The sequence below is a fragment of the Malaclemys terrapin genome, chromosome 13 (genome assembly GCF_027887155.1).
Source record: "Malaclemys terrapin pileata isolate rMalTer1 chromosome 13, rMalTer1.hap1, whole genome shotgun sequence".
Classification (NCBI taxonomy): Eukaryota; Metazoa; Chordata; order Testudines; family Emydidae; genus Malaclemys; species Malaclemys terrapin.
This window is the reverse complement of record NC_071517.1, coordinates 2,970,237-2,984,498: the sequence shown is the minus strand read 5'-3', so window position 1 is coordinate 2,984,498 and position 14,262 is coordinate 2,970,237. Positions and strand designations below refer to the sequence as shown.

The 14,262-nt window shown below is 65.1% G+C and overlaps 1 long non-coding RNA gene across 1 annotated transcript; it reads left to right on the top strand.

The window, feature by feature from the left end:
- The first annotated feature begins 901 nt into the window (after positions 1-901).
- Positions 902-10,963, top strand: LOC128847718 (uncharacterized). The gene is made up of 3 exons (XR_008446941.1): positions 902-959; positions 1,043-1,095; positions 8,310-10,963. It is a non-coding gene; the product is annotated as an uncharacterized LOC128847718 (long non-coding RNA).
- The last annotated feature ends 3,299 nt before the right edge of the window (positions 10,964-14,262 follow it).

Genomic DNA, 14,262 nt, shown 5'->3' with positions numbered 1-14,262 from the left:
AGGGGACCTGCTTGCTCGCTGGCTGTGGCTGAGCAGGGCTCAGTCTCTCTAGCCCGCCTGCAAGGATCTGAGTCCCAAGGCCCAGCTCTCCCCTGGCACGAGTGGGCACAGGGCAGCCACCTCTCCCTTTGCTCCTCGGGAGCCGCTGGAGGAGCTCAGGACAAACCACAGAAGCTGTGATCCAGGCAGAATCTGAGAGGTGTCAGCTCCGGGCCCTGGTGGTTCTGCGGCAGCCAGTACCATTGCTGGCACCGTAAGGGCGGGGTGCCCTCCATGCAGGCCCGGGCATGAGGGATGCCTCCACTCTTGCAGGGTAGATGCCAAGCTCAGGGCTTGGTGAGGGGGCGAGTGGCAGCTATTCTTTGCCTGCACTCTGGGCCCCCTCCAGCTCCCCGGGGGAGCCTGGCCTGCAGGGCTCAGGCCCTGGGCCTGACACTGGCTGGGGGAGAGATTCCTGGCCTGCTGCACGGAGAGCAGGGGATGGTGCATGCCAATGGCAGTCTCCACGAGGGGAGTGGGGCGCCTGCCACTCTGTCACCATGGCCATGGCATGCCCCCACCCCACCCAGAACGGGGGCTCTCCCTCGCACCCAGAGACGGGCTGCGGGGAGACAGGCTCCTGGGAGCAGGACAGGCTGGGAGACCCCCCTAGATCCAGCGGGGGCAGCCTCAGGAGGGGGGTTGTGGCTGTGTGGCATTGGGAACCAGACTGGGTGCTGCCCATCGCCACCCCCCAGTTCTTCGAGATTCTCTCTTGCTCTTGGCAGATGGTGGCACTTGTTGCTCCCTTGGGCGTGAGGCGGGTAGGTCAGCAGGGTGCATGGAACTAGCTGAATGGGAACGGGTGATCCACAGGGACAGCTTTCCCTGCAACACCACTCCCTATATAAGGAGGAGCGGACGCTATGCCAGTCCTTTAGCTCCCAGGGCAGGGGGCAGCTGTGTTGATCCCAGGGCAGGTAAGGGGCTGATTTCAGGGTGGGGGCTTGGTGTCTGGAACCTGGCATCTGGCTCCTAACAGGTTTGTCCATGCACTCTGTAGGGAGCCTGCCTGGATGGAGAGGATCAGGGATCCGGGACCATCGCCAGCTCCAGGTAGGTGCATCTGATCGGGGAACAGGGCTGAGGAGGTGGTGGTCCCTAGAGAGAGGGACAGTGTCCTTTTCTGTGATGCCCCCTGCTGGCTGCACCCCCTGTCTGAGAGCTGGGCTGCTGGCCAGGGGCGTTTACCGCGTCACGGCGCATGCGGTAATGGCCTTTCCGGATGGGGCGCTGCGCCATGCAGCCCATCCAGAAGGGCCACACAGAAAAGGGCAGCCCTGGCGCAGTACGGGAGGTACGCGTTGGGGCGGGGGGAAGGAGGGAAGCTGAGGAGGGATGCCGGCTGCTGGGTCTGTCAAGGCCCCCCTGGCCCTGCTCTGCACGCCGTGCCTCGCGCCCGGCTGGCTGGGCATAGCGATCCCGCCGCAGCCTTTGCTCGTCTCTCAATTGGCATTCGTCACGGCTTCGCTGTAGCCAAGTTGGCTGCGGTTGATTGTTCACTTGTTAACTTGCTTAGTCGGTGACTTTTTATACTGTGGTGTTGGAAGGAATTCCCGGCCTGCCTCCCTGTGCCATGCGGGGGCGGGGGTCCCCGTGGCTGCTGAGTGATGGGTGGAGGGCTTAACCCTTCGTCGGCCAGCAGCCAAACCCAAGGGCTGGTGCTGCAGCAAATGCAGAGCTCAGGGGCCATCTGCTCCCTGCCTTGGGGACGGAGCATCTCTCCCCAGCCCGAGGAGCGGCTGCTGTGTGTGGGGCTCTTATTCCTTCCCCACAAAGCTGTAATGTGTTGTGGGGCAGGTGCACCCAGCCCTTCTCCTGGGCCCAGCCGGCCTGCCCCTGTGGGGCTCCAAAACTCTGTCTTGGCCACCCCACATCCAGCTGCTCCCTGCCCTTGGCCATGGCCTGCTGGGGTGCCACCTAGTGGCGGAAAGTGGGATAGACTCATGTGGCTCAGCCTGGGGGTTCAGGAGAGAGGCCCTGGCGGGTGGACGAGGGGCTTCCCGTGCAGCCTCGCAAACTTATGGACCAGGGGTTGTGCACCCATGATGCTGGGCGGGTGCCATCTAGGCTCAGGCTTCCTGCGCAGAACCCAAGTGGCCCGTTGCATGCCCAGTGCAGCGCCTGGTAGCCCCCAAAGATGAACCTGCTGGCTGTGCCAATGCCCAGATCCATCCCCCTCACCGTTCTGCCTAGCTTCCCCAGCCGGCACAGAGCCAGGCAAATGGCGCTGCTACGTGGGGCAGCCAGAGCTCTGCTGTCGGGGCAGTGGGGAGAGCCATTAACAGCCCCAAAAAGAAGAACAGGAGTACTTGTGGCACCTTAGAGACTAACAAATTTATTAGAGCATTTATAAATTTATTATGCTCTAATAAATTTGTTAGTCTCTAAGGTGCCACAAGTACTCCTGTTCTTCTTTTTGCGGATACAGACTAACACGGCTGTTACTCTGAAACTTGTCATTAACAGCCCCAGCGTCCCAGCGGGGCCTAAGGAATGTTGGGCTCACCTGCCCCAGTGTGTGGTACTGTCCTGAGTGCAGGGGAGCTGGCTCTGATCGTGCAGAGGGTTTAATTCCCCTGGCCTGGGGGCTGGCCCCCACATCCCATGGCCCCTGTCTGTGTGCACACAGAGCAGGGATTCCGGCCGAGAGCCATGCCTGCCCGCTGGGAATGGATACCATGGGAAGGGCTTGCATGGCAGGGCACCACGGGCAGTGGGGAGGGTGGGGTTCATTGTGGCTCTGCCGCAGTGCGCTACGGTCACACTAGTGAGGGGTGTGACCCTCACAAAGCTCTCGTAATGGTTCCCCCCACCCATCTGCCTGATCCGGGCGCTTCCTGGGCTGCATATTTGCCCAGGTGGGGGGGAAGTGAAGGGCATTATGGGGGTCCTGCTGAGTACGCCCCATTGCACCCCCGCCCTGTGCACCCCTGAGCCGCCTGCAGAGCGTGCACCCCTGCCAGCAGGGGGACTGTGGGGGAAGGGCATCTGCAGAGCGTCCTCCCCTGATCTAGGAAGCTGGGGGCATTGTGCCCAGCTGGCAGGTCTCCCCCTTCCCAGCCTGTTACCCTTGTGAGTGACGCTGGCTCTGTCCTGCTAGGAGCTCTTTGGCTTGCGCTGGCTTTCTGGGGGGCTCTGTCTGGGCGAAGGACGCGCTGCCGCCCATAGGCCCAGGTGCTGGCTGAGCCCTGGGTCCCGGCTTGCCACCGTGAGTCTCCCTGGTCTGTGGCACTGAGGGGTGGGTGAAGGGCCCCTCGCAGGCTCCTAGGGGGTCTCTGTGCCATCTGCCTGTGGGACCTGGCCTGTCTCCACCCGCCCCTATTGCTCCCCCTGGAGCCCCCTGCTGATTCCCCAGCTCTGGGAGCAGCGCCTGGGCCCCTGGCAATGCCCTGCCCTGCCCTGCGGGGGGCTGGTGCCCTCACCCCACGAGCACGTGTTAGTCCCGGGGCTCCCTGGCATTGCCAGCGCCCCCTGGAGGACAGCGGCTCCCCCGGACCAGCCTGCGGGGAGGGAAGGGTTAACTGCACCAGGGTGGCGAGAACAAAAGGGAGCCCCGCTGGCCAATGGGCGCGCAGAGCTGCGTTTTGACACTCTCTGGTTGGCTGCCGCGCGGCCAATGGCAGGCGGGCGCTGGCCGCCCGTCCTGCCCCACGTGGGGGAAGGAGCCGCGAGTCGGATCTCCATTGGCTGGCTGGGGGCCCGTCCATCGCTCAGCCCTGCGCACGTCACCTCGCGTCAATGAGCCGCGTGCGCGCGCGGCCGGCGTGGGGGATGGAGGGACCCCGTGGGCGGGGCCTCGCGCTCCTCCCTCTCGGAGGCGGGGGGCGGCGCGGGGCCCGATGCCCCGGGGATGGGCGCGGCGGGACCGGGAGGTCGGTCCCCTGCCGGGCTCTGGGCGGGCTCCCCCTAGCGCTGCGAGCGCGGGATCCCCGCGCCCCCATGCACAAGTGGGGAAACTGAGGCAGAGAAGGGCCGCGGTTTGCCCCAGGCCGGGGAGCTCGTGGCCCTGTGCTGGGGGTGGGTGCGAGGTCGGGATGAGGCGGGTTCCTCCCTTGGGAGTGTCCGGCTTCCCCAGCCTGGCAGGGGCATTCCCGGCTCAGCGCCTCCTGCTGGTGGGAACGGGGAGATACGGGCTGTTCTGCAGCGGGATCCGGGGTGCACAGGCCGGCCTCTCGGGTCTTGTTGGACCCCTCGGCTGCTGGAGGCCGGGCTGCACTCACCTTTCCTCTTCCCCGGGCCTCCGAGGGAGCCCCAGACATGTGCCCCTAGTGCATGTGCCTGGGCTTGGTGCTGTATGTGGGGGGTGGCTGCAGCCTCGCTTGTGGGGTTCTGGGGGATACGCCCTGGTGCTCTGCCCAGGCCCGAGCCAGCCGCTCATGGGGTGTGCAGCCTCTGCCCTGGGCCCATCTCCCCGCTGCTCAGAGGCCTGCAACCAAACGTGCTTTAGAAACTCTTCCCTGCGCTGGTGTTCGGCTCCTCTGCCCCTGCACCTGGGGGTCTGCAGGCCCCGGCTTGCCTCAGCCCCTCAGCGCAGCACGGCGAAGCTGGCACTGCCAGGCCCTGGGGATGGCGTGCTGATTGCGGGTCTGTCCCTTGGGCTTTCCTCTCGCCCTCGGTCAGCTCCAAAGCCTGGTCCCCAATCTGTACCCCCATCACTGGGGGGCCGTGCTTTCCCTGCCCCTCACCCTGGCCCGCCGGGACCCCCTCCCCAGCTCAACCCATGGGGCCCCCGCCCTGGCGGCTGTACTAATAGCAGCTGTAGGGTAGCCCGCTGAGCAGGGGCCCCGAGCTCCGGGGACGGGGGATCTGTGGGTTCCTGGTTCAGGAGTCCCCCCCCCGCCCCCCCCCCCCCAGCGGGGCTCAGCCTGGTTAATTCCTCACCCCTCTGAGGCCTGGTGAGCTCTTCATCTGAGCGCAGCCATGAGACTCTGGGAGGCTCTTTAATCTAAAATCCCCTGTAGCTTCTCGCTGCCTTCACTTTTGATCCTATAAGCGAAACCAGCCTGGATCTGCTCTCCAGGCCCCACGAAGCTCCCCCCTCCCCTCCCCCCTGGTTGGAGGGGGGCTTTGTAGGGGTCACTTCCCGCTCTTGCTGGCCCCTGACCCAGCTTCTCAGATGGCTCCGTGATCAGCCCCTGAAGGCCGTGCTTCTCCCTGGTCTGCAAGCTGGCCTTCCTCAGCGCAGGCTGGAGCAACCCCCCTACCCCCCCCCCACACACACACACCTTGTGCTATTGGGTCATTATGGCTTTGACTCGAGGAAGGCGACACTGGGGGGCTGCGGGTCGGGATTGAGGGGCACCGGCCGAGCTGGGGGAAGGGGGAGCCTGGGGCTGGGCTGGCAGGGGGCTGCGGGTCGGGATTGAGGGTCGCTGGGGGAGGGGGGAGCCCAGGGCTGGGCTGGCAGGGGGCTGTGAGTCGGGAGTGAGGGGCACTGGCAGAGCTGTGGGGAGGGGGGAACCTGGGGCTGGGCTGGCAGGGGGCTGCGGGTCGGGATTGAGGGGCACTGGCAGAGCTGTGGGGAGGGGGGAGCCCAGGGCCGGGCTAGCAGGGGGCTGCGGGTCGGGGTTGAGGGGCACTGGCAGAGCTGTGGGGAGGGGGGAGCCCGGGGCTGGGCTAGCAGAGGGCTGGGGGTCGGTATTGAGGGGCACTGGCAGAGCTGTGGGGAGGTGGGAGCCTGGGGCTGGGCTGGCAGGGGGCTGCGGGTCGGGATTGAGGGGCACTGGGGGGAGGGGGGAGCCCAGGGCTGGGCTGGCAGGGGGCTGTGAGTCGGGAGTGAGGGGCACTGGCAGAGCTGTGGGGAGGGGGGAGCCTGGGGCTGGGCTGGCAGGGGGCTGCGGGTCGGGATTGATGGGCACCGGCAGAGCTGGGGGGAGGGGGGAGCCCGGGGCTGGGGGGTCGGGGTTGAGGGGCACTGGCAGGCTTGTTGGAGTTAAACGCGCACAGCCATCCTGGACTAACTCCTTGCTCGGCGCCCCAGCGCGTTCTCTGCCGGTTGGGTCTCAGCTGCCTGGATTCACCCAGCTCTGTGTCCCGCTGATGGTGCAGGGGGAGACGAAGGGCTAAGGCTGGAGTTTGCTGTGGTTCCCCTCCCCTCCGTCCTTGAGTGGGTTCCTGGGGTGCCTGTGACCCCAGAGCCATGCCTGTGAGGGGGGAAGGGGTCTGGGTGTCCTGGGGGTGGGGGAGGAGTGAGACTGGCATCCCAGTGCTGTCCCCAGAGCCATGCCTGTGAGGGGGGAAGGGGTCTGGGTATCCTGGGGAGGGGAGGAGTGAGACTGGCATCCCAGTGCTGTCCCCAGAGCCACGCCTGTGGGGGGGGGGAAGGGGTCTGGGTATCCTGGGGAGGGGAGGAGTGAGGCTGGCATCCCAGTGCTGTCCCCAGAGCCACGCCTGTGGGGGGGGGGAAGGGGTCTGGGTATCCTGGGGAGGGGAGGAGTGAGGCTGGCATCCCAGTGCTGTCCCCAGAGCCACGCCTGTGGGGGGGGGGAAGGGGTCTGGGTATCCTGGGGAGGGGAGGAGTGAGGCTGGCATCCCAGTGCTGTCCCCAGAGCCACGCCTGTGGGGGGGGGGAAGGGGTCTGGGTATCCTGGGGAGGGGAGGAGTGAGGCTGGCATCCCAGTGCTGTCCCCAGAGCCACGCCTGTGGGGGGGGGGAAGGGGTCTGGGTATCCTGGGGAGGGGAGGAGTGAGGCTGGCATCCCAGTGCTGTCCCCAGAGCCACGCCTGTGGGGGGGGGAAGGGGTCTGGGTATCCTGGGGAGGGGAGGAGTGAGGCTGGCATCCCAGTGCTGTCCCCAGAGCCACGCCTGTGGGGGGGGGGAAGGGGTCTGGGTATCCTGGGGAGGGGAGGAGTGAGGCTGGCATCCCAGTGCTGTCCCCAGAGCCACGCCTGCCCAGGCATGCTGGGGGAAGGGGGCTGTCATGCCAGGACCAGCCCTTGGCCATAGCTTGCGGTGCCAACACTCCAGCATGTTTAAGGGCCACAGTGGGGAGCCCAGCCCTGGCCATTCCAGGGGAGCCCAGCCAGGCCCATGAGGGAGGGGTGGGGGATCCGGGCTATTTTGTTGGCAGGTTCCGGGGCCGGTTCGGCATCCCTGCTCTGTGCCAGGGCGGCTTGGCTGAGCTCCATGGAGGGACGTGCCATGCCGAGGGCTCTTCTCCTGCAGTGCTCAGCTCGGCTCGCCGAACGGGTGGGGAGCCCTCGGGCAGGCAGTGCAGGGGGGCAGTGGCCGTGTGTGTGGATGATCTGACACCCCTCAGCGTAGGCCCCCCATGGGGGTGGACAGGGAGATGTTCAGGGCTGGCTCGTTCCTTTCCAGGTCCCAGCCGCCCACCCCGGGGAGCGAGACCCCAGGCTTTCTCTCTCTGGTTTGCAGCAGCCTTCTCCAGCCCTCCCCAGAGCAGAGGGGCCCTGGCCGGTCTCTGCCTAAGCCCCTCTGTGGGTAGGCAGGAGATGGATCAGAGTCTCCCAGGGAAAGGGGTTTTGGGCCTCAGGCCTTATCCCAGCTCCAAGCTGTTGGCGGGGCTCTGTTTGCAGCACCCCCTGTCCCTGTGTGGGCACCCGGGGCATTGTGCACCAGAGCTTGCCCAGCGTGGAGCCCCATTAACAGGTGAGGGAATGGCAAAGGCTCCCTCTGCCCAGCCTGGCACAGCGGACGCAGCCTAGTTCCCCCAGCAGCCCTGGCCTACCAATAGCTGCCGTTCTGCCAGCCAGCCCTGCTGGGACTGATTCAGTGTTACGGGGCACAAGTGAGAAATCCACTGGGGCTGAGGCAGGGTGGGGAGCTGCAGTGGGACCTGGCCAAGCCAGTCTTCCTGGGGGTCCTGTGTGGAGAGCTCCCAGTGATGTAGCCCCTTGATCTTACCTGCCGTCAGGAGCCTTCCCCAGCCACCGCCAAGTAGTCTGTGTGCAGACACCAGAGCCAGCGGCTGGCCTGTGCCCGTTTGTGTGAGCCGCTCAGTGATGGGGGGAAGCTAGGCCGGGACCCAGAGACATCTGCCCCCTGCTGATACAGGCAGGGTTGTCTGTGTCTGTCTCCAGTTGTAGCCTGTACCCCTACTGGGGGGGGGGGGCAGAGAGGGAGACGCCCCCCAGGGTACAGGCTCTCTGGGCTGTGCAGAGACTAGGAGCTGGACCATAGCATGGGGTCAGCCCAGTCGGTGGGGTGGGGAGCAACCGCTCTCATGGGCCTCATGAGAAAGTGGGAATTTTCTGTAATATTTTTAATCCCGTGTGCCTCAGTTTCCCCTGTGCTGTATTGTTACCCAGTGGGCTGTTTGTTCTGATGTGGCCTCAGACCTGAGATCAATGGAGCATCTGTGAAGACCTTAGCCAAGCCAGTCACCAGGATATGGACCCCTACCAGCTGATGCCCCGAGGGAGCTGGATTTCCCTGCGTCTGCTTAAGGAAGCTGAGCGAGGATCCCCCACTTGAGCGCAAAGGACGGAGGGGACGAGACCTGGCTGCTGGAAGGAGTTGGGGTCTCACCTGGGGTCTAGCCAGGCCGAGTCAGAGCCAGAACATGGGTTCACGGCAGCTTAGTCGGGCTCTGGGCTGAACAGGAGGGTCTGGGCTTTCACTGTTCTCTGCCCCCCTGGGGGTTTCCTGGGCAGTGCTGGGTGACTGATAAACTGCCAACGCCGTGTGTCGCGAGGGGCGTTAATCCTGCAGAGGGGCCAGGTCTCACCCGGGGCCTGCACTTGCTGCAGGGAGCGCACGGGGGACAGCAGGCCCCGAGGTGCAGTCTGAGGAGTGAGACCCAGAGGGGCTCTGGCCCACGAAAAGGCTCCTCCTAGAGACTGTTCCGAAGCTGGGTCCATCGCCCCGCACCGGTCCCTAAACAGCCCCGTCCTGCCGGGTCCTGGTGTCCGTGCTCATGTCAATGGGGAGTGATAGCGCAGGCCGGGGCGATGCCCCTCAATCCTGACCCGCAGCCCACTGCTAGCCCAGCCCTTTGAGAGGTGGCTTGGCTAGGCCCGGTGGAGCTGCTGTTCCAGCTCCCGCCGTCCTGCTCTGCTGCTCCTTGGCGGCCCCAGTGTGGGAGGAGCAGCCCCTCAAACTGCTCGCTGGGTCTTTCCTGTAGAGTCGCTCTGCGGCCGCTGCCTCCAGCCGACCCACCGGGGCTGTGCCCGGGAGGTACCTGCAGGGACTGTCCAGCCAGTCAGCCTTTGCCCTGGCCACGGCCGGCGGCCCTTCACCTTCGGCTCCTGCCCTGGTGCGGCCCTTCAGGGCCCTCTGCTTGTTGGCCTGGCTCGGGGGGCCTCTGGCAGGGTCTCCTGGGCAACTGGCTCGGGTTTGGTGCCAGGGCGTGGTCACAGGGAGCTGCTACCCCACCTGCTTGGGATCACAGCCCAGTGCTGCCCCTGCCTCAGGACCCTGCTCCCAGGAGAGTCCCCTACCCTGAGCTGGCTGCATGGGGCCTGCTCCCAGGTGAATGGGAAGTCTGGCCTGGTCTCCAGCCAGAAGTGCCAGCGGGGCTCCCCTCTGAGCTGGCAGCAGGGGTGGGAGCCTGGGGCGATCCGTGGGTCTGAGTGGATCGTGTCCCCTTGCCGGGAGCTTCCCAAGCCTGGCCTAGAGAAAGGGGTGGGGAATATGGCGGCAGTGCCCAGGCCAGGAGCGGCCGCGTGGGCATGCTGGGCTCTGCAGGGCATTGCTCACCTTGGTTCCAGATGGGGCATTACCTCTCGTGGGGCACCCTGTGCGCTGGGACCAGCTGAGGGTGGACGCCAGGAATCCTGGCTCCCTGCCCCAAGCCCCGTGGCTGCAGCAGGGCCTTTCCTGGAGTGACAAGGCTGCCCCCAACCTGGCCTCAGAGCTTGGGGCAGGGACCCTCCCCTCTGCCTGGCAGCACCCTGCCTGGCAGCACCCTGCACTGGCTCACTGCACGGGTGGAACAAGATGCCCTCTGGGGGCCAGGCTGCCCAAGGGAGTTAGGGGCCTAAAGGCACAGACAGGCAGCAAGGGTGATTTTTCGAATGTGCCTGGCATTCTCTGTATCTTGGGGGTCTAATTCCCTTGGACAATCCAGCTGGGACTTTCAGGCTCTTTCTGTCTCCAGAATAACACAGCACTCTGCTCTCTCCATCCCACCTCTGTGCACCCCACCCCCCCTGCTAGGCTTTGCATCTCCCCACAATCCCCACCTGACCAGGAGGAAGGGTGGAAGCTGCAGGGAGCTAGTCCGGGCAGGGCCAGCCTGGGGTGGGGCAGGGGGTTGGGACCATTGCCTTTGCTCCTGTGGGATCAGCCCGGGAAGGGGCCTCTTGCCCTGGGGTTGCAGGACCTGTGATGGAGGTTGTGGGGAGCTGGGTTGGCAGCTGGCACGTGACAAGAGGGTCTGGGTGCAGGGATCTGCCGGCCCCAGAACAGGATTAACTCCGGCCCTGCCCTCCAGAGGGGACTGGGGGCAGAGAGATGTGAGCAGCTTGACCAGCCTGTGCTCGTGTGACGAACTGGGACAGTTCTTAATGAGGTCTTTGAATGCTGGGTGGGGATTGGGGGGAGATGCAAAGCCTAGTGGGGGTGGGGGGGGCGCACAGGGGGTGGGATGGAGAGAGCGGAGTGCTGTTTTATTCTGGCTGGGCCTGTCTGCATTGGGGGATGGGAGACTGGCCTTGAGGGAAGATACCTGAGCATGTAACGTGAGAACCCAGGAAGGGGGTTGGAGCCAGGTGACACCTCTGCCCTGGAAACTGGACAAAGGCTGGGGAGGAGGAGGGGTGAGAGAGGCTGGAGGGAGTTGAGGTTGGTCAGGAGCTGGCTGGTAATGGAGGAGAGCCCAGATGGGGCTCTGACCCCCCCCCAACGGGGCTGGGGTGCTCTGGGACCCCAAGATGGACCTAAGTGAGGGGGTCCAGTTGTCTGTGCCTGCAAGACCTGTCTTGGACTGTGTTCCTGTCGTCTAAATAAACCTTCTGCTTTACTGGCTGGCTGAGAGTCATGGTGAATTGCAGGAAGCCGGGGGTGCAGGGCCTTGTGTCCCCCCCACCCCTCCGTGACAGCTCGTCATGGGCTGGTGGGTCGGCTCATGCCCAGCGGGTGAGAGTTGCCAGCTGCATGAGGGCCGGAGGGTGCCCGTGTGGCGCTTGAAAGGGGGAGGAGTCTGGGAAAGCTCCTCCTGCGGCGTGTCTCCCCTCCCCACTCACCCGTCTCTGCTTCACCCTCGACCGGGCAAAGTGCCCATTTATGCTGGCAAGGCTGGGCAGGCACCCGGCCTGGTGACACTGTGCCCTGTGGTGCCCATTAGCTCCCTTGGGAGAATCTGTCCATCAGCCAAAATGCCTCCCAGGGGATCCTCAGACCACCAGCCCTGGCATCCCTCTGTGCCCCCCTTCTGTGGCTGTGGGGCACTGGCCAGGGGTGCCTGCTGCTCTCTGGCCCGGCCCCCACCCACGCAGCTCCATAGGAGGCGAGGCTGGTGCTTGGTGGATGAATAATTAATGTGCCCTCATCCCCAATTGGTTTGTGGTATTAAAAACTAATTGTGATCGGCCCTGCTTGTCATCTCTACCTGCGCCAGCGTCACGTGTATTGATCAAAGTCACCCGGTGCCACCATTTATCTTGCTGTGGCGGGTCCCATAGCGCCTCATTTGTCTTAGTCACAGGCCAGGCGCACCGGTTTTAACCCTGTGTATTCTGGGCGCTGCCCCCTGACACAGCACAGGCCCTGCTCCAGGGGCCTTCCAGTGGGGCGGGCACAGTGGAGACAGGAGTGGGGCAGAAAGGTGGGGGGTTTTCACCTGGCCATGGCCTTGGCAGATGGGGAAAGGAATTTGCTCCTGTGGTACCCGGGACGGGGAAGTAGGGCTGGAGACCTCAAGCCCCACCCCCAGGGGGCTGTGGGCCCCGGCTGGGATGGGGGTGCAGGGGAGAGGGGACGCGGTCCATGGAGCTTGCCGGCCCCTGTGCCGCTTCAGGCTGGTGAGTCAGGGGGGTGCCCGCCTGGGATGGGAGTGGCTGGCCCCATGGGGCCTGTCCCATTGTAACAACCCAACAGTCAGCACTCCCTGGCGCCCACCCCCAGCCTGGGACGGGGTAGAGCCGGGCCTGAGGCTGTGCGGCTCCCTGCTCTGCGCCAGGCTTGCTGGGGGCTGGGCCAGCTCCTGTTTAATTTCGTCTCTCTTCGGCTGGGCAGAATTAAGCCGAGCCCGCTGTCAGGGTGAAGGGGCTGGCGTGGCCTGGGGGGCCTGGGCAGCAGTGCTGGGCTGAAAGCCGACTCCCCGGCCTGCACGCTGACCTCCCCTGGGGCAGGATCACTTTCCGCACAGCGCGGAGAGACATGAAGCACCACCGTGGAGCAGCTGGGCTGGTGGGTGTGGGGGAAGGGGAGGGAGAAGACATTGGGGACGCTCTGGCTGCCTGCAAGAGGAGACAGAAATTGGACCCCAGCAACATGCCCCCACTTCTGGGGGGGAGCCTGGTCTCCGGTACCTCTCTGCTGAGCTGGGCAGTGCCCATGGCCAGTGCTGAGAAAACCGCGGGGGGGGGCCTGTGATGGCTGCGGGATCCAACTGGCGCTGAAAGGCCAGCATTCCCATGGCCAAGAGCCCCCAAGCTAGTCACCGCAGGGCTGCTGGCCTCAGCCCCCTAGCCTGGGGCCTCTGGCCCCGGGGGATGCCTAGCTCCTGGTGCTGTCTCTGCCCTCCGCTTTTTGGCTGGAATCTGCCCAGCTCCCAGACGGGGGCTTTCACGCCCCTGCCCGTCGATGCTTGCGGGGAGCCGCAGTTGCCCCCATGCTGGTGTCTCGCTACTGGGGTTAGCTCTGCTCTGCCCTGCCTGCGTCCCAGTGCTGCGCTCCGGCCACGGCAGCCCCAAATGCAGTGGGGCTGGCTCTCCATAGGCACGGTCCCTGCAGAGGCCTGGCAAAGGGCTTGCATGGGGAAGCAGCCGGGCAGCATCCCTGGCATGGGAGGGGGCTGGGTGAGGACAGGCCAGAGAGGAGCTGGGTGGCGCTTGCTGCCCTTGGGAATGGTCGTGCTGGGGCCTGGGGGACAGCCAGGGCTGGCTGGGGGGTTGAGTGTGGGGCTGGCAGATAGGGCTCCTGGGGCTGTCACTCGTCTGCCACTGAAGTGTGACCAGGGGAAGTCAGGTCCCAGCTAGATGTCTCTGTTTCCCTGTCTGGAGAATGGGGGTTGGAACTGAGAGCACCCCAACATTTCACCAGTGCCCCCCTTTGCCTGTCATCAATGCACCCATTAATCTCACTGCGCCAGCCAGCCTCTCAATTTATCCCACCCCCGTGTCTGTTTGTCGAGCCGGGGGGAGCAGATGTGTTTGCCATGGCTGCTGCAGGAGGACTAGGGCCAGCAAGACCCTGCTTGCCCTGGGCCTCCGGACCACCCTGTGCCAGCAGCTGCTCCAGCTCCCTTCCTGAGTGTGGTGCTGGAGCGGGCACGGGGCGGGGCGGGCGGTAACTGCATTGGCTGCTAATTACATCTCTCTGTCTCTGCGCTTGGGAGGAGGGCAATAAAATTGTGAATTAAGATATAAAACTAAGTCATTAGCCAGCAGCTGCGGGGGGCCGCGGTGGGATTTACAGCCCCCATGCTGCGAATGGCTCGGCTGGGAGGGGGCCTGGCCCGCAGTCAGGCTATGGGGCGACCCTGACCCCACACTGCTGGAGAAGGGGGTGGGCTGCACCAGGCCAGCCAGGGTGAGCGCTCAGCCTTCTTGGCTCTACCAAGGATCTCAAAGCACATCCCAGCGTGAGTCCCAGACTCTCCCCTGGGGAGGCCACTGAGACCCCTCAGGCAGAAGGGGAAACTGAGGCACGGAGCCACCCACCCCTCCACAAGGGACTTGTCTGTAGCTGCAGAGGCAGAACTGGGGACTTGAACCTGTGTTCTGTCGGCCTGTTCTGAGTAGTGCTAAGGCAAAGCCGGGGCCTGGCATGGAGCCGGGGCCTGGCACCCAGCTTTCCCCAGTGCCACACTTGGCCCTTGGGTGTCACTGTAACTGATATGTAGCCCGGCCCATGTTACTGATGCTCCTTGGCATGGCCCACCCAGTGCATGGCACCCCCAATCCTCCCCGAGCCTCATCCCAACACCCCTCAAAGGCAGGGCACCCCCAATCCTCCCTGTGATGCCCCCCCGTGCAGGGCACTCCTGATCCGTTCCCCTGGCACCCCCAGTACATAGGTTAGAGCCCTGCCCCGGTGCCCAGTGCCTGTCTGCCCGTGGGGCTGGTTCCACGAGGGATTGAACACCCGCTGCCCAGC